The sequence below is a fragment of the Lolium perenne genome, chromosome 5, assembly GCF_019359855.2.
Source record: "Lolium perenne isolate Kyuss_39 chromosome 5, Kyuss_2.0, whole genome shotgun sequence".
Taxonomy (NCBI): Eukaryota; Viridiplantae; Streptophyta; class Magnoliopsida; order Poales; family Poaceae; genus Lolium; species Lolium perenne.
The window spans coordinates 145225985-145249980 of record NC_067248.2 but is presented as its reverse complement, the minus strand read 5'-3'; the positions used below and the strand labels follow the sequence as shown (position 1 = coordinate 145249980).

The 23996-nt window shown below is 40.1% G+C and overlaps 1 long non-coding RNA gene across 1 annotated transcript in view; it reads right to left on the bottom strand.

Annotated features, from left to right (window-relative positions):
* Positions 1–1385, bottom strand: part of LOC139831301 (uncharacterized) — a 127887-nt gene extending 126502 nt beyond the window's left edge. Inside the window, exon 1 of the long non-coding RNA XR_011745999.1 lies at positions 853–1385. This is a non-coding gene — a long non-coding RNA (uncharacterized lncRNA). The remainder of the gene's footprint in view (positions 1–852) is intronic.
* Between the last annotated feature and the right edge of the window lie 22611 nt (positions 1386–23996).

Here is a 23996-nt window from a genome sequence, read left to right as displayed (position 1 = left end):
TATGTCTCATTTGATTGGTGTTTTCCCTTAAGTACCTCAATGATGTCTACGTTCCCCCTCCTTTCCTGTAGACAGTGTTGGGCCTCCAAGAGCAGAGGTTTGTAGAACAGCAGCAAGTTTCCCTTAAGTGGATACCCAAGGTTTATCGAACTCAGGGAGGAAGAGGTCAAAGATATCCCTCTCATGCAACCCTGCAACCACAAAGCAAGAAGTCTCTTGTGTCCCCAACACACCTAATAGGTGCACTAGTTCGGCGAAGAGATAGTGAAATACAGGTGGTATGAATAAATAGTAGCAGTAGCAACGGTGCCAGAAAATAGCTTGCGGGTGTATAGTTGATGGTGGTGGTATTGCAGCAGTAGTAACACAAAGAAACAAGAAACAAGCAGTAGTAACTCAGCAGTATTTAGGAACAAGGCCTAGGGATTACACTTTCACTAGTGGACACTCTCAACATTGATCACATAACAGAACAGATAAATGCATACTCTACACTTTTGTTGGATGATGAACACATTGCGTAGGATTACACGAACCCTCAATGCCGGAGTTAACAAGCTCCACAATAATGCTCATGTTTAAGTAACCTTTAGTGTAAGATAGATCAACGCTACTAAACCAAGTACTAGCATAGCATGCACACTGTCACCTTCATGCATATGTAGGAGGAATAGATCACATCAATATTATCATAGCAATAGTTAACTCCATAATCTACAAGAGATCATGATCATAGCACAAACCAAGTACTAACACGGTGCACACACTGTCACCTTTACACACGTGCAGGAGGAATAGAACTACTTTAATAACACATCACTAGAGTAGCACATAGATAATAGTGATACAAACACATTGCAATCATAAAGAGATATAAATAAGCACCTCACTATGCCATTCAACAGTGAATAAGTATTCTGTGAAATCTAGCCTAAGAGACCCACACGGTGCACACACTGTCACCTTTACACACGTGGGACGAGGAGTCTCCGGAGATCACATAAGTAAAACTCACTTGACTAGCATAATGACATCTAGATTACAAGCATCATCATATGAATCTCAATCATGTAAGGCAGCTCATGAGATTATTGTATTGAAGCACATAGGAGAGAGATGAACCACATAGCTACCGGTACAGCCCCGAGCCTCGATGGAGAACTACTCCCTCCTCATGGGAGCAGCAGCGGTGATGAAGATGGCGGTGGAGATGGCAGCGGTGTCGATGGAGAAGCCTTCCGGGGGCACTTCCCCGCTCCGGCAGGGTGCCGGAACAGAGATCCTGTCCCCCAGATCTTGGCTTCGCGATGGCGGCGGCTCTGGAAGGTTTTCGTGGGTTTCGTCAATCGGTGTAGGGTTTTCTGATCCAGGGGCTTCTTATAGGCGAAGAGGCGGCGCCAGAGGGTCGAAGGGGGGCCCACACCCTAGGGGGGCGCGCCCCCCCCCCTAGGCCGCGCCGGGGTGTGGTGTGGTGGCCCTGCCACCCTTCTCTGGCGGTTCTCGTGTGTTCTGGATGCTTCCGGGTAAAATAGGAACCTGGGCGTTGATTTCGTCCGATTCCGAGAATATTTCGTTACTAGGATTTCTGAAACCAAAAACAGCAGAAAACAGGAACTGGCACTTCGGCATCTTGTTAATAGGTTAGTTCCAGAAAATGCACGAATATGACATAAAGTGTGCATAAAACATGTAGATAACATCAATAATGTGGCATGGAACACAAGAAATTATCGATACGTTGGAGACGTATCAGCATCCCCAAGCTTAGTTCTGCTCGTCCCGAGCAGGTAAAACGATAACAAAGATAATTTCTGAAGTGACATGCCATCATAAACTTGATCATACTATTTGTAAAGCATATGTAGTGAATGCAGCGATCAAAACAATGTGTATGACATGAGTAAACAAGTGAATCATATAGCAAAGACTTTTCATGAATAGCACTTCAAGACAAGCATCAATAAGTCTTGCATAAGAGTTAACTCATAAAGCAATAATTCAAAGTAAAGGTATTGAAGCAACACAAAAGAAGATTAAGTTTCAGCGGTTGCTTTCAACTTATGACATGTATATCTCATGGATAGTTGTCAATGCAAAGCAATATAACAAATGCAATAAGCAAGTATGTAAGAATCAATGCACAGTTCACACAAGTGTTTGCTTCTTGAGGTGGAGAGAGATAGGTGAATTGACTCAACATTGAAAGTAAAAGAATGGTCCTCATAGAGGAAAAGCATCGATTGCTATATTTGTGCTAGAGCTTTGGTTTTGAAAACATGAAACAATTTTGTCAACGGTAGTAATAAAGCATATGCATCATGTAAATTATATCTTATAAGTTGCAAGCCTCATGCATAGTGTACCAATAGTGCCCGCACCTTGTCCTAATTAGCTTGGACTACCTGGATTATCACCGCAATACATATGCTTTAACCAAGTTTCACAAAGGGGTACCTCTATGCCTTTGTACAAAGGTCTAAGGAGAAAGCTCGCATTTGGATTTCTCGCTTTTGATTATTCTCAACTTAGACATCCATACCGGGACAACATAGACAACAGATAATGGACTCCTCTTTTAATGCTTAAGCATTCAACAACAATTAATTCTTTTCTCATTAGAGATTTGAGGATATTTGTCCAAAACTGAAACTTCCACCATGAATCATGGCTTTAGTTAGCGGCCCAATGTTCTTCTCTCACAATATGCATGCTCAAACCATTCAACTCAGTGTAGATCGCCCTTACTTCAGACAAGACGAACATGCTTAGCAACTCACATGAAATTCAACAATGAGTTGATGGCGTTCCCCAGTAAACATGGTTATCGCACAACAAGCAACTTAATAAGAGATAAAGTGCATAATTACATATTCAATACCACAATAGTTTTTAAGCTATTTGTCCCATGAGCTATATATTGCAAAGGTGAATGATGGAATTTTAAAGGTAGCACTCAAGCAATTTACTTTGGAATGGCGGAAAATACCATGTAGTAGGTAGGTATGGTGGACACAAATGGCATAGTGGTTGGCTCAAGTGTTTTGGATGCATGAGAAGTATTCCCTCTCGATACAAGGTTTAGGCTAGCAAGGCTTATTTGAAACAAACACAAGGATGAACCGGTGCAGCAAAACTCACATAAAAGACATATTGAAAACATTATAAGACTCTACACCGTCTTCCTTGTTGTTCAAACTCAATACTAGAAATTATCTAGACCTTAGAGAGACCAAATATGCAAACCAAATTTTAGCATGCTCTATGTATTTCTTCATTAATGGGTGCAAAGCATATGATGCAAGAGATTAAACATGAGCACAACAATTGCCAAGTATCACATTACCCAAGACATTATAGCAAATTACTACATGTATCATTTTCCAATTCCAACCATATAACAATTTAACGAAGAAGAAACTTCGCCATGAATACTATGAGCTAAGAACACATGTGTTCATACGAACCAGCGGAGCGTGTCTCTCTCCCACACAAGCATGATGTAATCCAATTTATTCAAACAAAAACAAAAACAAAAGCACACAGACGCTCCAAGCAAAGCACATAAGATGTGATGGAATAAAAATATAGTTTCAGGGGAGGAACCTGATAATGTTGTCGATGAAGAAGGGGATGCCTTGGGCATCCCCAAGCTTAGACGCTTGAGTCTTCTTGATATATGCAGGGGTGAACCACCGGGGCATCCCCAAGCTTAGAACTTTCACTCTTCTTGATCATAGTATATCATCCTCCTCTCTTGACCCTTGAAAACTTCCTCCACACCAAACTCGAAACAACTCATTAGAGGGTTAGTGCACAATAAAAATTAACATATTCAGAGGTGACACAATCATTCTTAACACTTCTGGACATTGCATAATGCTACTGGACATTAGTGGATCAAAGAAATTCATCCAACATAGCAAAAGAGGCAATGCGAAATAAAAGGCAGAATCTGTCAAAACAGAACAGTTCGTATTGACGAATTTTAAAATGGCACCAGACTTGCTCAAATGAAAATGCTCAAATTGAATGAAAGTTGCGTACATATCTGAGGATCATGCACGTAAATTGGCTTAATTTTCTGAGCTACCTACAGGGAGGTGGACCCAGATTCGTGACAGCAAAGAAATCTGGAACTGTGCAGTAATCCAAATCTAGTACTTACTTTTCTATCAACGGCTTAACTTGGCACAACAAAACACAAAACTAAGATAAGGAGAGGTTGCTACAGTAGTAAACAACTTCCAAGACACAAAATAAAAACCAAGTACTGTAGTAAAATAACACATGGGTTATCTCCCAAGAAGTTCTTTCTTTATAGCCATTAAGATGGGCTCAGCAATTTTAATGATGCACTCGCAAGAAATAGTATTCGAAGCAAAAGAGAGCATCCAGAGGCAAATTCAAAACACATTTAAGTCTAACATGCTTCCTATGCAAAGGAATCTTGTAAATAAACAAGTTCATGAAGAGCAAAGTAACAAGCATAGGAAGATAAAACAAGTGTAGCTTGAAAAATTTCAGCACATAGAGAGGCATTTTAGTAACATGAAAATTTCTACAACCATATTTTCCTCTCTCATAATAACTTTCAGTAGCATCATGAACAAACTCAACAATATAACCATCACATAAAGCATTCTTATCATGAGTCTCATGCATAAAATTATTACTCTCCACATAGGCATAATCAATTTTATTAGTAATAGTGGGAGCAAATTCAACAAAGTAGCTATCATTATTATTCTCATCAAGTGTTGGAGGCATAGTATAATCACAACAAAATTTACTCTCCATAGTAGGTGGCACCAAAAGACCACTATCATTATAATCATCATAAATAGGAGGTAAAGAGTCATCAAAGTAAGTTTCCTCCTCAATTCTTGGGGGACTAAAAATATCATGAAAACCAGCTTCCCCAAGCTTAGAACTTTCTATATTATTGTCAACAATGGTGTTCAAAGCGTTCATACTAATATTACTACCAGCATGCAAAGAAGATTTCATAGGTTTTTTAATTTTCGCATCAAACAATCCATGTTTTAAATCAGGAAATAGAATAAGAAGCCCATTGTTGTCCATTATGCCAAACTAGTGTAAACAAGAAACAAAAAGATGCAATTGCAGGATCTAAAGGAAATAGCTTCGAGCACACACACGACGGTGCCAGAAAAATACTTTACCTGAGACCGTAGTATGAGAGCCTTTTACCTTTCCTCCCCGGCAACGGCGCCAGAAAATGTGCTTGATGTCTACGTTCCCCCTCCTTTCCTGTAGACAGTGTTGGGCCTCCAAGAGCAGAGGTTTGTAGAACAGCAGCAAGTTTCCCTTAAGTGGATACCCAAGGTTTATCGAACTCAGGGAGGAAGAGGTCAAAGATATCCCTCTCATGCAACCCTGCAACCACAAAGCAAGAAGTCTCTTGTGTCCCCAACACACCAAATAGGTGCACTAGTTCGGCGAAGAGATAGTGAAATACAGGTGGTATGAATAAATAGTAGCAGTAGCAACGGTGCCAGAAAATAGCTTGCGGGTGTATAGTTGATGGTGGTGGTATTGCAGCAGTAGTAACACAGTAAAACAGTAAACAAGCAGTAGTAACTCAGCAGTATTTAGGAACAAGGCCTAGGGATTACACTTTCACTAGTGGACACTCTCAACATTGATCACATAACAGAACAGATAAATGCATACTCTACACTTTTGTTGGATGATGAACACATTGCGTAGGATTACACGAACCCTCAATGCCGGAGTTAACAAGCTCCACAATAATGCTCATGTTTAAGTAACCTTTAGTGTAAGATAGATCAACGCTACTAAACCAAGTACTAGCATAGCATGCACACTGTCACCTTCATGCATATGTAGGAGGAATAGATCACATCAATATTATCATAGCAATAGTTAACTCCATAATCTACAAGAGATCATGATCATAGCACAAACCAAGTACTAACACGGTGCACACACTGTCACCTTTACACACGTGCAGGAGGAATAGAACTACTTTAATAACACATCACTAGAGTAGCACATAGATAATAGTGATACAAACACATTGCAATCATAAAGAGATATAAATAAGCACCTCACTATGCCATTCAACAGTGAATAAGTATTCTGTGAAATCTAGCCTAAGAGACCCACACGGTGCACACACTGTCACCTTTACACACGTGGGACGAGGAGTCTCCGGAGATCACATAAGTAAAACTCACTTGACTAGCATAATGACATCTAGATTACAAGCATCATCATATGAATCTCAATCATGTAAGGCAGCTCATGAGATTATTGTATTGAAGCACATAGGAGAGAGATGAACCACATAGCTACCGGTACAGCCCCGAGCCTCGATGGAGAACTACTCCCTCCTCATGGGAGCAGCAGCGGTGATGAAGATGGCGATGGAGATGGCAGCGGTGTCGATGGAGAAGCCTTCCGGGGGCACTTCCCCGCTCCGGCAGGGTGCCGGGACAGAGATCCTGTCCCCCAGATCTTGGCTTCGCGATGGCGGCGGCTCTGGAAGGTTTTCGTGGGTTTCGTCAATCGGTGTAGGGTTTTCTGATCCAGGGGCTTCTTATAGGCGAAGAGGCGGTGCCAGAGGGTCGAAGGGGGGCCCACACCCTAGGGGGGCGCGCCCCCCCCCTAGGCCGCGCCGGGGTGTGGTGTGGTGGCCCTGCCACCCTTCTCTGGCGGTTCTCGTGTGTTCTGGATGCTTCCGGGTAAAATAGGAACCTGGGCGTTGATTTCGTCCGATTCCGAGAATATTTCGTTACTAGGATTTCTGAAACCAAAAACAGCAGAAAACAGGAACTGGCACTTCGGCATCTTGTTAATAGGTTAGTTCCAGAAAATGCACGAATATGACATAAAGTGTGCATAAAACATGTAGATAACATCAATAATGTGGCATGGAACACAAGAAATTATCGATACGTTGGAGACGTATCACTCAACACACAATTTCTAGTCTCCAGAAAGATAGTGTAGCTATGGTCACTCTTGTATTACCTTACCCTCCTCTATGCAAAAACATTGAAGCTTTGGACAAAAGTCACCAAACCTCTTTTGCCTTGTCCTATTACTCAAAATCTTAATTCAAGGGATCTTGCCAAAAACATTCCTTTTTTTTATTGGCTATGATCATAGTATCACAAAATAGTTTCCCAAAATTATTTTGTTTTAAAATAAAACAAAATCTTGTGAAAGCTTTTATGTGTAGTTTGGTTTCCTAAAATAAAATGGAATGATCCATATTTTCTATTCGTCTATGGATCATTCTACTCTTCTAAGACCTCTCCTCTTTTTCAAATATATCAAGCAAGCATATTTGTTTAATCTATATCAAAAACAAGGCCATTGACACCAAAATAAAGGCTATTTGAATATGTGATCAAATATCCATGGCATTGTCTTTGCCATTAATACACCTCCCATATATGTCTATCAAACTCTCAAATCCATCTAATCATAATCTTAGATAATGATCTTTTGCATAACAAATAATCTCCATCTCTCCAAAATAATTCCACTTGGCCTAACCATTTTGTCCTGATAACCTTCTCTATATCCTCTTGCCCCAGACCTCACCTAGCAAAAGTTGCTAGATAGACTTCAACAACCTTCCTTTGCTTCACCTCTGCTCCTCTCTTTCTATCTTTAAATTTTGTTTACATCACCCTCTCCCTCTCATCTAGTCTCAAGAGAATATATCCCACCTTTGAATTAAATACCTTCCAAAATGGTGTTAGAACTTGACAATTCCTGTATAACACCTAGACCATCATCATGCACCTCCTTGAACCCTCCTCCAACAACACCATATCTACCAAACCTTGTTGGACCAACATAATCTTTTCAAATAAACAACATCTTTTTCCTTCGTCCTTATCAAGGAGTTCATCCAAAAATCTTTTCCACACCAAATTTTGGGCTAAAACCTCTCTTCAACACCAATTTTCTCTCTCTCTCTCTCTCTCTCTCTCCCCCCTTTATTTAATCCCAACTTTTCAAATCTTGTTGCAACCCTTGCCTTTCACATGGGGGACTTGGTCAACACCACCACCATGCACCATTTATCATTCTACCTCTCCCCTTTCCCTCCAAGAGGACCTCTCACATGAATGTGGTGGCCGGGCCACATCCCTTTGGCACAATCCAGAGCACCACCCCCTGGCCCGACCCAAGCATGCAGAACCCCACCCTGCAACCTCTCCCGCTTCCTCCAAGCCCAAACCAGCAGCCCCACAGCCCAACTTCCAAACCTAAAACGGGCAGGAAAACTGCACGCTCGTGCCAGGGGCCATACCCCGCTCGATCTCCTCCCACTTCCCGCGTGCCCCCTCCCTCTTGCTGACGTCCCTACCCTTACGTCACCCCCTTCCACCGCCCCAACGTCAGCAACCCGCCCTCCATTGGCCAGCGCCACCACCATGCTCCGCCATTGGCCGCAGCCACCGCCCAAACCCCGCTGGTCACCCTCACCCCGCCTATAAAAGGCGCCCCCAGCTCACTCCCTCACTCCACACCTCACCACTCCTCTCCCCCGGCTCCCAATAGCGCTGCGGTGCTGTCTCCTACATTTCCTCGCTGTGTAGAGCAAGCTCCGCTCGTGGTCACCGCGAGGTGGCGCGCAAGGCTGCGCTCGGCACGGGCACTCCCCGACCTTTCTTTGCCCTCCTTCGAGTTCCCCTTCTCCCACTCATTATTTTTCACCTCTCCATGGTGCCCAGGGCCCCCTGTAGCTGCCGCCGACGGCGTCTGTCCGGGAGCCCGACGGAGAAGAAGCATACAGGAGGAGTCCTGTCGGAGCGGGAGAAGACGCTGGGCGCGCCCTGGTCCTCCGCGACCCTCCGCCGCCCCGCCACGACCTCGCCGTCGCCCGACCGCCGCCGGTGAGCCTAGCCCCGCCCCTGCCTTTTTCTTCTCCGTCCGCCGAGCGCCAGCATGGTCTCCAGGAGGGAGACGACTCGATCCCCCCGATCGTGTGCGTGCATGGCCGCTTGGCCACGTAGGCCATGCAGGCCCGGCCCACCTGGGCCCCCTTCTTTTTCTTTTTCTTTTATTTCCCCTCCCTCCACCTGGATAACTGCCTGGGCCGGCCCAAATATTGCACCACCGCACGGCCCAGAGCTTCCCGCCCTTCCCACTTCGTTTGAACTTTTAAAATCTCTGATAATTTGACCCAAAAACCAGTGGCACTCATCTGTGAATAACTCGAGATCTACCAACCCAAATCAAGTGAAACAAATTGAGTTAGTTCACAAATTTAAATACCTTTCCAATGCCACTGGTCCCATATTTTTAGGATTTTTGTATGATTTTTGGCATATTAAACTTGTTCCATGTGTAATGCAGACTCTAACTAATTCCTAAATTAGTAAAATTAATATTTTTGGGTGAATCCAACTATGTTAGTTTTGTTTTAATACTTCCCCTTTAGATTAATTACTGATAGCCTCTGTTCATGATAATTCGACATTGTTAGTAATATGTGTGTATCACATGAAATGTTGAACCAAAACTTTTTGTTTATTTAAAATCTTTAACCACCTGTTTGTATTAAAACTGGTCAACCTATGTTTTATTTCTTGCCAAACAAAACCTTCTGAGATGAAAACCAAGATCTATTGTTTTTCTTAAGATTTCAAAATGGTGTGGCATATTGTTTACTTCCTAGTATTGGGTAGTGTTTTGTAAGCAAAATAAAATAGGAAAAATGATTTGTGTCTTTCCAAAAATGTTTGAAATAAAATGTGAATGTTTGTGATGCCAAACTAATGCACTTGTCGTCTTTATGATGTTATCTACCAGGGGATATTTGGTTTATGCCATGGTGATAACCGAGAGAGGCAATTGCTAAGCATGGTACTCTCATACCTTTATTAGGTAAATAAAATGGGGTTTCTTCTAGATGCTTTGTAGTATCTATATATCCTTAATATGTTAGCCTTAGTAGAGTGGTTAGTTTTTGATTGATGCTAGTTGCTTATTGTTTTGTTGGTGCAATGTGTTTGATTGTGTTCCTTTTATATTTTCCGGCGATAGATGCGAACAATTACGGAGAAGAAGAAGAAGTGGATTGGACAAGGTTTTTATTTATACTGTTGGAATTCTTTTGATGGAGTTGAAGAAGTCCAGGGACAAATAAGCCAACCAAGGCAAGCCATCTTTTGATCTCTTGCTAATTACCCTCTTTGTTGTGTTCATTGTTCCATTATATGCTTGGTTCCTTGTATCGTGTGTTACGATTGGTCCTCTACCATGCATACTTGTTCCCAAGTATGTTGAACCCCTTGTTGATGTTATGCATGCTTATCCTAAGTATGTATGATCCCCTTGACACCTCATTTATCACCTCCTTAATGGTATGATGGCTAGCATCATGCCATTGTTGTCTCTTAGTTCTTACATTAAACTATAGGTTGGGAACCCCTTGGAGAAATACCTTGTTGAAAAGAATTTTTGGAAAACCTTGGGTGAGTTGGACTTACCTAAGTGTGTGTTTATGAAAGAAAAGGATCTTGGCAAAGATGGTTGGAAAGAGAATCTTGTTTATGAAAACGTTGGCGTCTAAGTATTCACCCGTGACAATTAACTAGCGCAACCACACTATCCAAAGTGGGCACGGGCTTAGTCTGTAGTTTGTTGAAATTGACTTGAGACACCTTCACAACTCTCTAGGAGGGTCACGATGACCTCTGACACCGGGTTGCGCTCTGAAGGAGGCAATACACTGCATTAACTTGCAGCCGGACGATTACTGAGGGTCTTCTGTCATGGCGCCGGAGATACGCTCAAAAGGAGGTATGCTGCCGGGGTGCCGGGAAGGGGTAAGCCCGCAGGGAAGGACTCATGACAAGGGAGACAGGCGAAAGGCTATGACTGATTATCCGAGACTTGCATACTTTAGTATGACGAACCGGGGATGATCTCGGCGGATTTATCGGTTCTTGTGGGGAAAGTGCGCACACTCTGCAGAGTAAAATCTATTCGAATAGCCGCGTCCGCGGTCATGGACGGTTGGAATGGCTGTTGCTTAGCCTGATGAGTTTTGGTTTACAAAATGGTTTGGCAAATGAAAGGAAAGAACTTGTTTTGAAGTACCGGAAGGGTACGGGAAAGGTTGTGTCGACCATATGGAGATGGTCGAGAAGAACAAATAAATTGGGTTAGCCCATCCTAGTGTTTTATGTTGTGGAAATCTTTTGAAGTATCTTCTTCAACAAAGATATATAGATGTCATAGGATATCTTTTGAAGTATCTTCTTCAACAAAGATATAGAGATGTCATAGGGTATCTTTTGAAGTATCTTCTTCAACAAAGTTATGGAGATGTCATAGAAATGTCTTAGCACCCTCTTAGTGTCCCCTTCAACTGTGATGTGGGATGCTATATCCACAAGAGAAACTTATTCTCTTTCACATGCTATATCCACCAGAGAAACTATTCTTCCTCTCTTGTCTTCTTTAGTTAGAATTGTTATCACCTTCTTGATGGTTTGCGAGTACAATTCAAATGTACTCACGGCTTTGTCCCTGGCTATTTACTTGGCCAGACCTGGAGGACTTCTACAGATGAAGGAGTTGACGACGTCTATGCGAGCTAGGAACGTCTTCCCAGTCAGTTGCCTGTAGGGTTAAGGCAGATGACTTGGGCTCTACGCTGTTGAAGTGATTCTGCTACTCTGTTGATTAGATTAGGCCCTTCGAGGCTATCTTGTAAAGATTGGTCATGTGACCTTATTGTAATTTTCTTTTTCTTTTTTGTAAAGGATGATGTAATTTGATATCAGTTCGGTTATGTGTTCACGGCACACTGATCATGGGAACGTGAACTGTATACATAACAGGGTATTTCGGACAGCTAGTCCGGGGTCCCCACACCGCCCCAGACGACGCAACTGCTACCAGGCGCTTCCTTATCGACGACAACGTCGCGGCGCACCCCTCCGATGACCGCCGGAGCTCCGACGAGCTCTCCGACCCCCTACCTCCGCCTCCTGTAAGTCCTCCTCTCACCGGAGAAGACGACCATTCTCGACCGTGCGATCTCGTTCTAATCACACGGCCCTCCTTTCCCGTACCACTTCGCTCGTTTTAACCCACAAACAGGTGGCCCCCATGCTGTCAGCTGGCCCGTAGCGATACTGGGCCGGCCCATTTCTCTGTCTCGCTACACAGCCCTTTAGTTTCCCGCCAGCCCAACTATTCAATCCAGAATAGATGAATATTGCAATCTGATGTCAACTTTAAAATTTAATAGGGACAAATCTACTTGGCCAAATTTTACAAATTTTTATATATTTGGAAACCTTAGAGTTTTCTCTACACAATGCCACTGGATTGAACCCTAGATCTGTTATAGAATTAAAGTAGCAAAATAAACAAGATAGGGACTTTTCTGACTTAGAATAATTATTAAAAATAAACCAAAAATGCTTTTGAGTTGATTACAACTCTTATAAATCACATTTCACTTGCACTAATTGTTTCTGAAAAAATATGCCATGCTTAATTTGAGTGATCATGGCCTAGTTTAGTTAAAGGACTATATGGCTATTTCTAGTCAAAGATATTGTCCAAAACTATTAATAAATCATATGGGAGTTTTTCTCCCATTTAAATCTTGTCACAAACATTTAAAAATGAGGTAGAGACTCTGGTCATTTAGGTCTCATAGGAAATGTCGATGATATTAAATCTTTACCATGTTAGGGTTAAATTGTATGAGGTGCTTCACCTCATTTAAATCATTTTCTTAAATGATAAGTATGAAGAGGTTGACTTTGGTCAACCTAGGTCATATATTATTCATGAGAGAAATTAAATCCTAATAAGATAATGAGAGGAAATTATTTCTCTAAGTAAATAAAAGTAACACCTAAGTTAGTATGAGAGGAAATTATTTTTCTTAAATAAGAAAACAAATCCACCAACTTAATAGTAAAAAATGTGATGCTAGTTTAAGTTGTGTGAATCATGTGTGTGCTTAGTTTAGTACATAAGTTTGGTATGATGATTGTATACCCCGTATTCGTATTTTAGACGCTAGTACCGAGGAGTATCAAGAGGAGGAGGAGGTCTACTTCAAAGGAGAAGAAGACCACTTTGACCAATTCCCCAACCAAGGCAAGATAATGCTCTTGCAAAGTGCAATGCTCACCATGAGCAAGGCATTACCCCATTTACTTTATGTTTATGATCCTATTTCCCAGTTTTACTTTACAAGCTTTACTTACTCTTGTTTTATCAAAGTAATTTTTGATTCATGATTCACTTGGTTAGTATTGGATTAGTACAAGAGTATCAAAGTTAGCCTATAAGCAAAGCAAATTACTTAGCACCCCTCATACTTAGATGCTAGTGCTAAATTAAAAATGACTACTCTAGATGGGAACATGTGTTGTGAAATGATGATAGTGAAAACCTTGGAATGATGAGTCATTTCCCTTAAAATATTTTTGAAGGTGAATATGACATGAATTTGACTTGGTGGAATGGCTAAAAACTGATGATTGAGTTGGATGCGATACCATTCCAATTTTTGAGTACCCCCACAATACCTGATTATGGGTAAGGCTTAGCTGGAAATTTATGTGTCTTAGTATGGGTTCCCTCTAAACAAGCGTCATAGAGGTTATGCGGAGGCTGCCTCCGTTGAAAGTGAAATGACGTGAATTGAGGTGAATTGTACGGCCAAGCCCTGTGCAGTTCCCGGGATAACAGTTGGCTATCACCGAGAGGCCAAGCTCATGGGGAGAGGTGCCTATACTAGGATGTGTAAGTGAAAGGGTACGGTTGATGATCCGCGTACTGAGTTACAATTATTCGGGGTTTATCCCTGACAGATGTAATCGAATGTTGTGGCACAAGTGTGCAACCTCTGCAGAGTGTAAACCTATTCGAATAGCCGCGTCCGCGGTCATGGACAGTTGGAAAGGCCATACTGTTTCCGTCATCACAATTTATATCTTTTTGACTGGTGATTTTGAACTTGAATGGTGACTTTGAATTTGAATCACCACCGAGTTGTGGGAATGACACTAATGTTCCCACTTGAGTTAGTTAGCACATGAGGAGTTGTTTACAAAAATGTTTCTAAACTAAAATTGGCTTTATGCAAATAACCTTAGAGCTTAGAACACTCTGAATAGCAATGTTAGTACTTACATTAGTATTAGTTTGCGAGTACTTGAAAGTACTCACGGCTTTGTCCCTGGCTATTCAAATGGCCAGACTATGAAGCCGAGCAGCAGTACGAGGAGGACGATCAGCAGGACGTCTACCACAACTAGGAGCTTCTAACGTCAAGTGTTGCATGTGGAATAGATAGTCCACTACTACTTCACTTCCGCTACTTATTTGTGTAATGATCAATAGATCAAGTGTTGTAATGAGACTGGATCATGTGATCCTATTTGTGTAATGACTATGTTGGTATTGTAATGAATGATGACTCTATGCTACTTAACTATTATGTCTCGCAAAAACAATATTCCTAGGATTGCGATGAATGGCATAATAGGCATTTGGACTTAAAAATCCGGGTGTTGACACGTACCCCCTCCCTAAATTTCAAATCCAGCCAAAGGTGGATCAAAAAAGGAAATCGAAAAGCATGGCCGCATTGTTCATATTTTTCTATATAGTTACCGTTAGAATTTATGGTTTATAGAGATGCACATATTTTCATTTCACATTTGTGATGTACAATAATACATAGGTAATATTCCAAGCATGACCTTTGTTAGAATAACCTTTAACGTGTTCTCTCACCTTTAGATTCAAATGTGCATAAACATTCAGAAAAAAATCAAAAAATGAAAAAGCACATGGTCTTCTTATGTCATATAGTAAGAATTGAAGTTGATAAACAAGGTCTAGACATATTCAAACCAGCCAAATCATGTATCTACACCTAACCCTAAACTTTATCTTATGAATTCAAGCATGAAGAGAAATGGTTTTGGGTTTCAAACATGGAAATTTCAAAAACCTCCCAAAAGCTTCATTTTAGAGTGACTAAGAAGGATACATGCTTACCTTTTCATTTTCATGTTTAAAACTTGTTTAAATCCTGATCAAAACTAGGATTTGACCAAGATTCTAATGGGTATAAAAAATAAAAAATACGCACATAGCCTTTTTATGTCATATAATGAGCATTCAAGTTGATAAACAAGGTCTAGACATATTCAAACTTGAAAAATCATGTATCTACCCTGACCCTGACGTACCCTAAACTCTGTATTATGAAGTCAAGCATGAAGAGAAGTGGTTTTGGGTTTCCTAACATGGAAATTTCAAAAACCTCCCAAAAACTTCACCTTAGAGTGACTAAGAAGGATCCATGCTTACCTTTTCATTTTCATGTTTTAAATTAACTTTTTTAAATCTTGGTCAAACCTAGCTAGTATTTGACCAAGATTCAAATGGGCATAAAATTCAAAAAAAACCAGAAAATGAAAAACCAAAGCACATAGCATTCTTATGTCATATATATATATAGTAAGCATTCAAGTTGATAAACAAGGTCTAGACATATTCAAACAGAAAAAGCATGTATCTACCCCTAACCCTTAACTATGTCTTATGAAGTCAAGCATGAAGAGGAAGTGGTTTTGGGTTTCAAACATGGAAATTTCAAAAACTTCCCAAAAGTTTAATTTTAGAGTGAATAAGAAGGATCCAAGCTCACCTTTTCATTTTCAGGATTTATGATTGTTTAAATCTTGGTCAAACATAGGATTTGACCAACACACATATATATAGTCTTCTTACATATGTCGATCATATAGTAAGCATTCAAGTTGATAAACAAGCATGTGATCTAGACATATTCAAACCTGACAAATCATTTATCTACCCCTAACCCTAAATTCTGTCTTATGAAGTCAACCATGAAGAGAAGTGGTTTAATTTGGGTTTCAACGATTGAGATTTCAAAAACCTCCCAAAAGCTTCATTCTAGAGTGTGACTAAGAAAGATCCATGATTACCTTTTCATTTTCATGTTCTAAACTTGTATAAATCTTGGTCAAACATAGGATTTGACAAAGATTTTGATGGGCATAAAAAATTCGAAAAAAAATCAGAAAATGAAAAACCAAAGCACATTTATAGCCTTCTTATGTCATATAGTAAGCATTCAAGTTGATAAACAAGGTCTATACATATTCAAACCAGAAAAAGCATGTATCTACCCCTAACCCTAAACTCTGTCTTACGAAGTCAAGCATGGAGAGAAGTGGTTTTGGGTTTCAAACATGGAAATTTCAAAAACCTCCCGAAAGCTTCATTTTAGAGTGACTAAGAAGGATCCATGCCTACCTATTCATTTTCATGTTTTAAACTTATTTAAACCTTGGTCAAACCCAGGATTTGACCTATTTAATCATAGATTCATAGGTCGATTTTTTTTCTTTTTTATTATTACTATGTAGCACATGTGTGTTTGCCCGTCCAGTGAAACTCGGAGGAAGAGGGATCACTCGGAAGGAGAGAAGAAGGGAGATAATTATGGTGTCTTCCCTTTTTCGGGTGATGATGTTGACTGTTGTGCAGGTTTTGTCATTGAGCTGGAGGTGCGAGCAAGCGAGCGAGTCGAGCGAGGCCGAGAATGAGAGAGATTTGTTCTTTTTTTTGTGAGAGGGATAACCGAAGGATCCTGAAGGACCCAGAGACTTCCAATACGCATCCGGATGCGTCTTCTCTTGACAAAGAAGATGGCTGGGAGTTTGCCACGTGACTTGTGCTCACTGAAGTGTGGGACCTCATGCATGGGCACCGCACGTAAGTGATAGGTCTGTTGGTGTAAAAACCGAGTTTATTATTATAGTGCATTAGAACAAAGTTTCCTATGGATACAAGGGTAGGAAATCCAAGTTAACTCATTTACATGACATTAATTTTTTCATGAAGCAAAGTTAACACATCTATCAATTGGTACATTTTGGAGTGACTAAAAAGGGTCCAGGCTTACTTATTCGTTTTCACGTGTTAAACTTGTTTAAATCTTGCTCAATCCTAGGATTTGACCAAGATTTAAATGGGCATGAAAATAAAAATAAATAAAAAATGAAATACCAATGCACATAGTCTTCTTATGTCATATAGTAAGCATTCAAGATGATAAACAAGGTCTAGACATATTCAAACCAGGCAAATCATGTATCTACTCCCTAATGACCCTAAACTCCGTCTTATGAAGTAAGGCATGAAGAGAAGTGGTTTTGGGTTTCAAACATGGAAATTTCCAAAACCTCCCAAAAGCTTCATTTTAGAGTAACTAAGAAAGATCGAGTCTTACCTTTTCATTTTCATGTTTTTAACTTGTTTAAATCTTGGTCAAACCAAGCTAGTATTTGACCAAGATTCTAATGGGCATAAAATTCAAAAAAATCAGAAAAATGAAAAACCAAAGCACATAGCCTTCTTGTGTCATAAAGTAAGAATTCAAGTTGATAAAAAAGGTCTAGACATATTCAAACTAGACAAATCATGTATCTACCCCTAACACTAAACTCTGTCTTATAAAGTCAATCATGAAGAGAAGTGGTTTTGGGTTTCAAACATGGAAATTTCAAGAACCTCCCAAAAGATTCATTTTAGACTGACTAAGAAGGATCCATGGTTACCTTTTCATTTTCATATTTTAAACTTGTTTAAATCTTTGTCAAACCTAGGATTTGACCAAGACTCAAATGGGCATAAAAATTCAGGAAAAAACAAAAAGAATGATAAACCAAAGCACATAGCATTCTTTATGTCGTATAGTAAGGCATTAAAGTTGATAAACAAGTTCTAGACATATTCAAACCAGAAAATCATGTATATATCTGCCCCTAACCTTAAACTCTGTCTTAATTATGAAGTCAATCATGAAGAGAAGTGGTTTTGGGTTTCAAACATGAAAATTTCAAGAACATCCGAAAAGCTGCTTAATTTTAGAGTGACTAAGAAGGATCCAGGCATACCTTTTCGTTTTCATATTTTATACTTGTTTATATCCTGGTCAAACCTAGGATTTGACCAAGATTCAAATGGGCATAAAATTCAAAAAAATTAGAAGAATGAAAAACAAAAGCACATAGTCTTCTTATGTCATATAGTAAGCATTCAAGTTGATAAACAAGGTTTATACATGTGGTCAAACCAGACAAATCATGTATCTACCTCCTAACCATAAACTCGGTCGATCTTATGAAGTCTAGCATGAAGAGAAGTCGTATGGTTTTCAAACATGGAAATTTCAAGAACCTCCCAAAAGCTTCATTTTAGAGTGACTAGAAAAGATCCAGGCTTGCCTTTTCATTTTCATGTTTTAAAATTGTTTAAATCTTGGTCAAACCTAGCTAGTATTTGACCAAGATTAAAATGAGCATAAAATTCAAAAAAATGAAAAAATAAAAAACTAAAGAACATAGCCTTCTTTTGTCATATATCTATAGTAAGCCGTCAAGTTGATGAACAAGGTCTAGACATATTCAAAACAGAAAAAGCATGTATCTACCCCCTAACCCTTAACTGTTTCTTATGAAGGCAAGCATGAAGAGAAGTGGTTTTGGTTTCAAACATGGAAATTTCAAAAACTTCCCAAAAGCTTAATTTTAGAGTGAGTAAGAAGGATCCAAGCTTACCTTTTCATTTTCAGGATTTATGCTTGTTTAAAGCTTCGTCAAACATAGGATTTGACCAACACACATATAGTCTTCTTATGTCATATAGTAAGCATTCAAGTTGATAAACAAGAATGCATGTCTAGACATATTCAAACCCGACAAATTATGTATCTACCCCAAACCCTAAACTCTGTCTTATGAAGTCAACCATGAAGAGAAGTGGTTTTGGGTTTCAAACATTGAGATTTCAAGAACTCCCAAAAAGCTTCATTTGAGAATGACTAAGAAGGATCCAGGCTTACCTTTTCACTTTATGTTTTAAACTTGTTTACATCTTGTTCAAACCTAGGATTTGACCAAGATTCAAATGGGCATAAACATTCAGAAAAAAATGAAAAACCAACGCACATATAGTATTCTTATGTCATATAGTAAGCATTCAAGTTGATGACAAGGTCTAGACATATTCAAAATAGAAAAAGCATGTATCTACCCCCTAACCCTTAACTTTGTCTTATGAAGTGAGGCATGAAGATAAGTGGTTTTGGGTTTCAAACATGGAAATTTCAAAAACATCCCAAAAGCTTAATTTTAGAGTGACTAAGAAGGATCCAAGCTTACCTTTTCATTTTCATGTTTATGCTTGTTTAAATCTTGGTCAAACATAGGATTTGACCAAGATTCAAATGGGCATAAACATTCAGAAAAAATTAAAAAAATAAAAAACCAACGCACATTAGTAGCCCAAAATCGAACCAGTAGTTGGATATTTTTGAACTTGATCTGTAGTAGTGGGCAAAACCCTAGATTAACCTTTTCATGAAGTACTTTTTTCTTACTACTATGCAGCACATGTGTGTTTTCCCATCGAGTGAAACTCGGAGGAAGAGGGATCACTCGGAAGGAGAGAAGAAGGGAGTGCATTATGGTGTCTCCCCTTTTTCGGGTGATGATGTTGACTGTTGTGCAGGTTTTGTCAGTGAGCAGGAGTTGCGAGCGAGCGAGCGAGTCGAGCGAGGCCAAGAATGAGAGAGATTTGTTCTTTTTTGTGTGTGAGAGGGACAACCGAAGGATCGTGAAGGACCCAGAGACTTCCAATACGCATCCTGATGCGTCTTCTCTTGACAAAGAAGATGGCTGGGAGTTTGCGTACCTACTGCACGTGACTTGTGCTCACTGAAGTGTGGGACCTCACGCATGGGCACCACACGTAAGTGACAGACCTGTTGGTGTAAAAACTCAGTTGATTATTATAGTGCATTAGAACAAAGTTTCCAATGGATTCAAGGTAGGAAATCCAAGTTAACTCGTTTACATGACATTAATTTTTCCATGAAGCAAAGTTAACACATCTATCAATTGGTACATTTTGGAGTAACTAAGAATGATCCAGGCTTACTTATTCATTTTCACGTGTTAAACTTGTTTAAATATTGCTCAAACCTAGGATTTGACCAAGATTCAAATGGGCATGAAAATAAAAAAATGAAAAAATGAAATACCAATGCACATAGTCTTCTTATGTCATGTAGTAAGCATCCAAGATGATAAACAAGGTCTAGACATATTCAAACCGGCAAATCATGTATCTACTCCCTAATGACCCTAAACTCGGTCTTATGAAGTAAGGCATGAAGAGAAGTGGTTTTGGGTTTCAAACATGGAAATTTCCAAAACCTCCCAAAAGCTTCATTTTAGAGTGACTAAGAAGGATCGAGGCTTACCTTTTCATTTTCATGTTTTAAACTTGTTTAAATCTTGGTCAAACCTAGCTAGTATTTGACCAAGATTCTAATGGGCATAAAATTCAAAAAAATCAGAAAAATGAAAAACCAAAGTACATAGCCTTCTTATGTCATAAAGTAAGAATTCAAGTTGATAAACAAGGTCTAGACATATTCAAACTAGACAAATCATGTATCTACCCCTAACACTAAACTCTGTCTTATGAAGTCAATCATGAAGAGAAGTGGTTTTGGGTTTCAAACATGGAAATCAAGAACCACCGAAAAGGTTCATGTTAGACTGACTAAGAAGGATCCATGGTTACCTTTTCATTTTCATATTTTAAACTTTTTTAAATCTTTGTCAAACCTAGGATTTGACCAAGATTCAAATGGGCATAAAAATTCAGGAAAAAACAAAAAGAATGATAAACCAAAGCACATATCATTCTTTATGTCGTATAGTAAGGCAATGAAGTTGATAAAAAAGGTCTAGACATATTCAAACCAGAAAATCATGTATATATCTGCCCCTAACCTTAAACTTTGTCTTAATTATGAAGTCAACTGATAACCCACAAGTATAGGGGATCGCAACAGTCTTCGAGGAAGTAAAACCCAATTTATTGATTCGACACAAGGGGAGACAAAGAACACTTGGAAGCCTTAACAACGGAGTTGTCAATTCAGTTGCACCTGGAAACAGACTTGCTCGCAAGAGTTTATCAGTAGTAACAGTTTTATAGCAGTAGCTGTAGTGAAATAACAGCAGCAGAGTAACAAAGACAGCAGTAGTGATTTTAGTAAACAGCAGGATTAAAGTACTGTAGGCACGGGGACGGATGACGGGCGTTGCATGGATGAGAGAAACTCATGTAACAATCATAGCAGGGCATTTGCAGATAGTAATAAAACGGTGTCCAAGTACAAAGCAATCAATAGGCATGTGTTCCATATATAGTCGTGCATGCTCGCAATGAGAAACTTGCACAACATCTTTTGTCCTACCAGCCGGTTGCAGCCGGGCCTCGAGGGAAACTACTGGATATTAAGGTACTCCTTTTAATAGAGTACCGGAGCAAAGCATTAACACTCCGTGAACACATGTGATCCTCACGTCACTGCCATTCCCTCCGGTTGTCCCGATTTCTGTCACTTCGGGGCCATTGGTTCCGGACAGCGACATGTGTATACAACTTATAGGTAAGACCATAAACAATGAATATCATGATGAAACAATAACATGTTCAGATCTGAGATCATGGCACTCGGGCCCTAGTGACAAGCATTAAGCATAACAAGTTGCAACAATATCATCAAAGTACCAATTACGGACACTAGGCACTATGCCCTAACAATCTTATGCTATTACATGACCAATCTCATCCAATCCCTACCATCCCCTTCGGCCTACAGCGGGGGAATTACTCACACATGGATGGGGGAAACATGGCTGGTTGATGTAGAGGCGTTGGCGGTGATGGCGGTGATGATCTCCTCCAATTCCCCGTCCCGGCGGAGTGCCAGAACGGAGACTTCTGGCTCCCGCGACGGAGTTTCGCGATGTGGCGGCGTTCTGGAGGGTTTCTGGCGACTTCGACTTCCCTCCTGGCGTTTTTAGGTCGAGGCGAATAAGTAGTCCGAAGGAGGGCGTCGGAGGCCGGCCGAGGGGGCCACACCATAGGGCCGCGCGGGCCCCCCTGGGCCGCGCCACCCTATGGTGTGGGGCCCTCGGGCCTCCACTTCAATTGCCCTTCTGGCTCCGTTAGTTTCCTGGGAAAATAGGGCCTTCTGCATAAATTCCGAGGTTTTTCCCGAAAGTTGGATTTCTGCACAAAAACGAGACACCAGAGCAGTTCTGCTGAAAACAGCGTTAGTCCGTGTTAGTTGCATCCAAAATACACAAATTAGAGGCAAAACAATAGCAAAAGTGTTCGGGAAAGTAGATACGTTTTGGACGTATCAACTCCCCCCAAGCTTAGCTTATTGCTTGTCCTCAAGCAATTCAGTTAACAACTGAGCGATAAAAGAACTTTCACGAACACATTTGCTCATATGATGTATATATTCTCATGCTATGGCTAATACTTAAGCAGTTCATAATGAGATACATGCAAATAAGATCATCTAATAGCCATGTCAATCACGGAGAGGTACCAACAATTAATAATAAGCATCATGAATCATGTATATAAGCAGGATTGCAATGTTCATAAGAGAGTATGATAAAGTGGTATCTCGCTTGCCTGTATTTGATTGGCAAAACATAAATGCCCGGGCACCTCTGGAGTTCATAGAAAGACTAGAAGTAGTGATTGTCAAAAGATAAATGCATCAAAGTTATACCACAATCAATCATATTTTGAGACAAGCATATTGTAATAAGAATGACAGTTGTGCTCTCAAGATAGTACTCAAAGAAATAATGGAGACACAACATAAAAGTAAAAGATTGACCCTTCGCAGAGGGAAGCAGGGATTAACATGCGCTAGAGCTTTTCATTTTTATAAATCAGGAGTAAAATTATTTTGAGAGGTGTTTGTTGTTGTCAACGAATGGTAATGGGTACACTAACTACCTCGCCAACCGGACTTCCAAGAGCGGCTCCCATGAATTATTGCATATTTATTTGGCACTCCTTCCAACCTTTCTTGCACAAACCATGGCTAACCGAATCCTCGGGTGCCTGCCAACAATCTCATACCATGAAGGAGTGCCTTTTTATTTTAGTTTTATTATGATGATGACACTCCCCCCAACCTTTGCTTACACAAGCCATGGCTAACCGAATCATTCGGGTGCCGTCCAACAATCACAAACCATGGAGGAGTGTCTATTTAAGTTTAATTAATTCGGGACTGGGAATCCCATTGCCAGCTCTTTTTGCAAAATTATTGGATAAGCGGATGTGCCACTATTCCATATGAGAGTCCGTCAAAAGTAAATGACAAGGTTGAAAGCTAAACACCACATACTTTCTCATGAGCTATGAAACATTAACACAAATTAAGAAGCATTTTGAAGATTTTAAAGGTAGCGCATGAGAATTTACTTGGAATGGTTTGAAATGCCATGCATAGGTATTTATGGTGGACACTCTGGAATGACTTGGTTTTCATGTGTTTGGAGGCACGAGCAGCGTTCCCGCTCAGTACAAGTGAAGGCTAGCAATAGACTAGGGAGCGACAAATCAAGAGAGCAGTAACTGTCATAATCATGCTTGCGGCAAAATAAATTAACGGAGGCATAAAAGTGATACAAGAACTCTGAAACAATATAGATCATCGAGGCTTAATTGACTTCTTGTTCAGTCATAAGCATGCGTGAGCATGTGCCAAGTCGATATAAATGAATTATTCAGAGGAGGATACCGCAATGCCATACTTACTTATGAATAAAACAATGCAAGCAAACATCCATGACATGCTACTCATATTAATAGATTGGAGCTAAACATGAGAGATCATAAACTACTAGACTTTCTCAAATAACATATACCTCACATGAACCAACTAAGCATGCTCACATGGATGAGTATATGTACAAAAATGAAAACAAATAGAGTTCATACCAGCCTCTCACCACAATCAGATTGTCGTAGATCGTCATTATTGCCTTTTCACTTGTGTAGCTTGGATAATA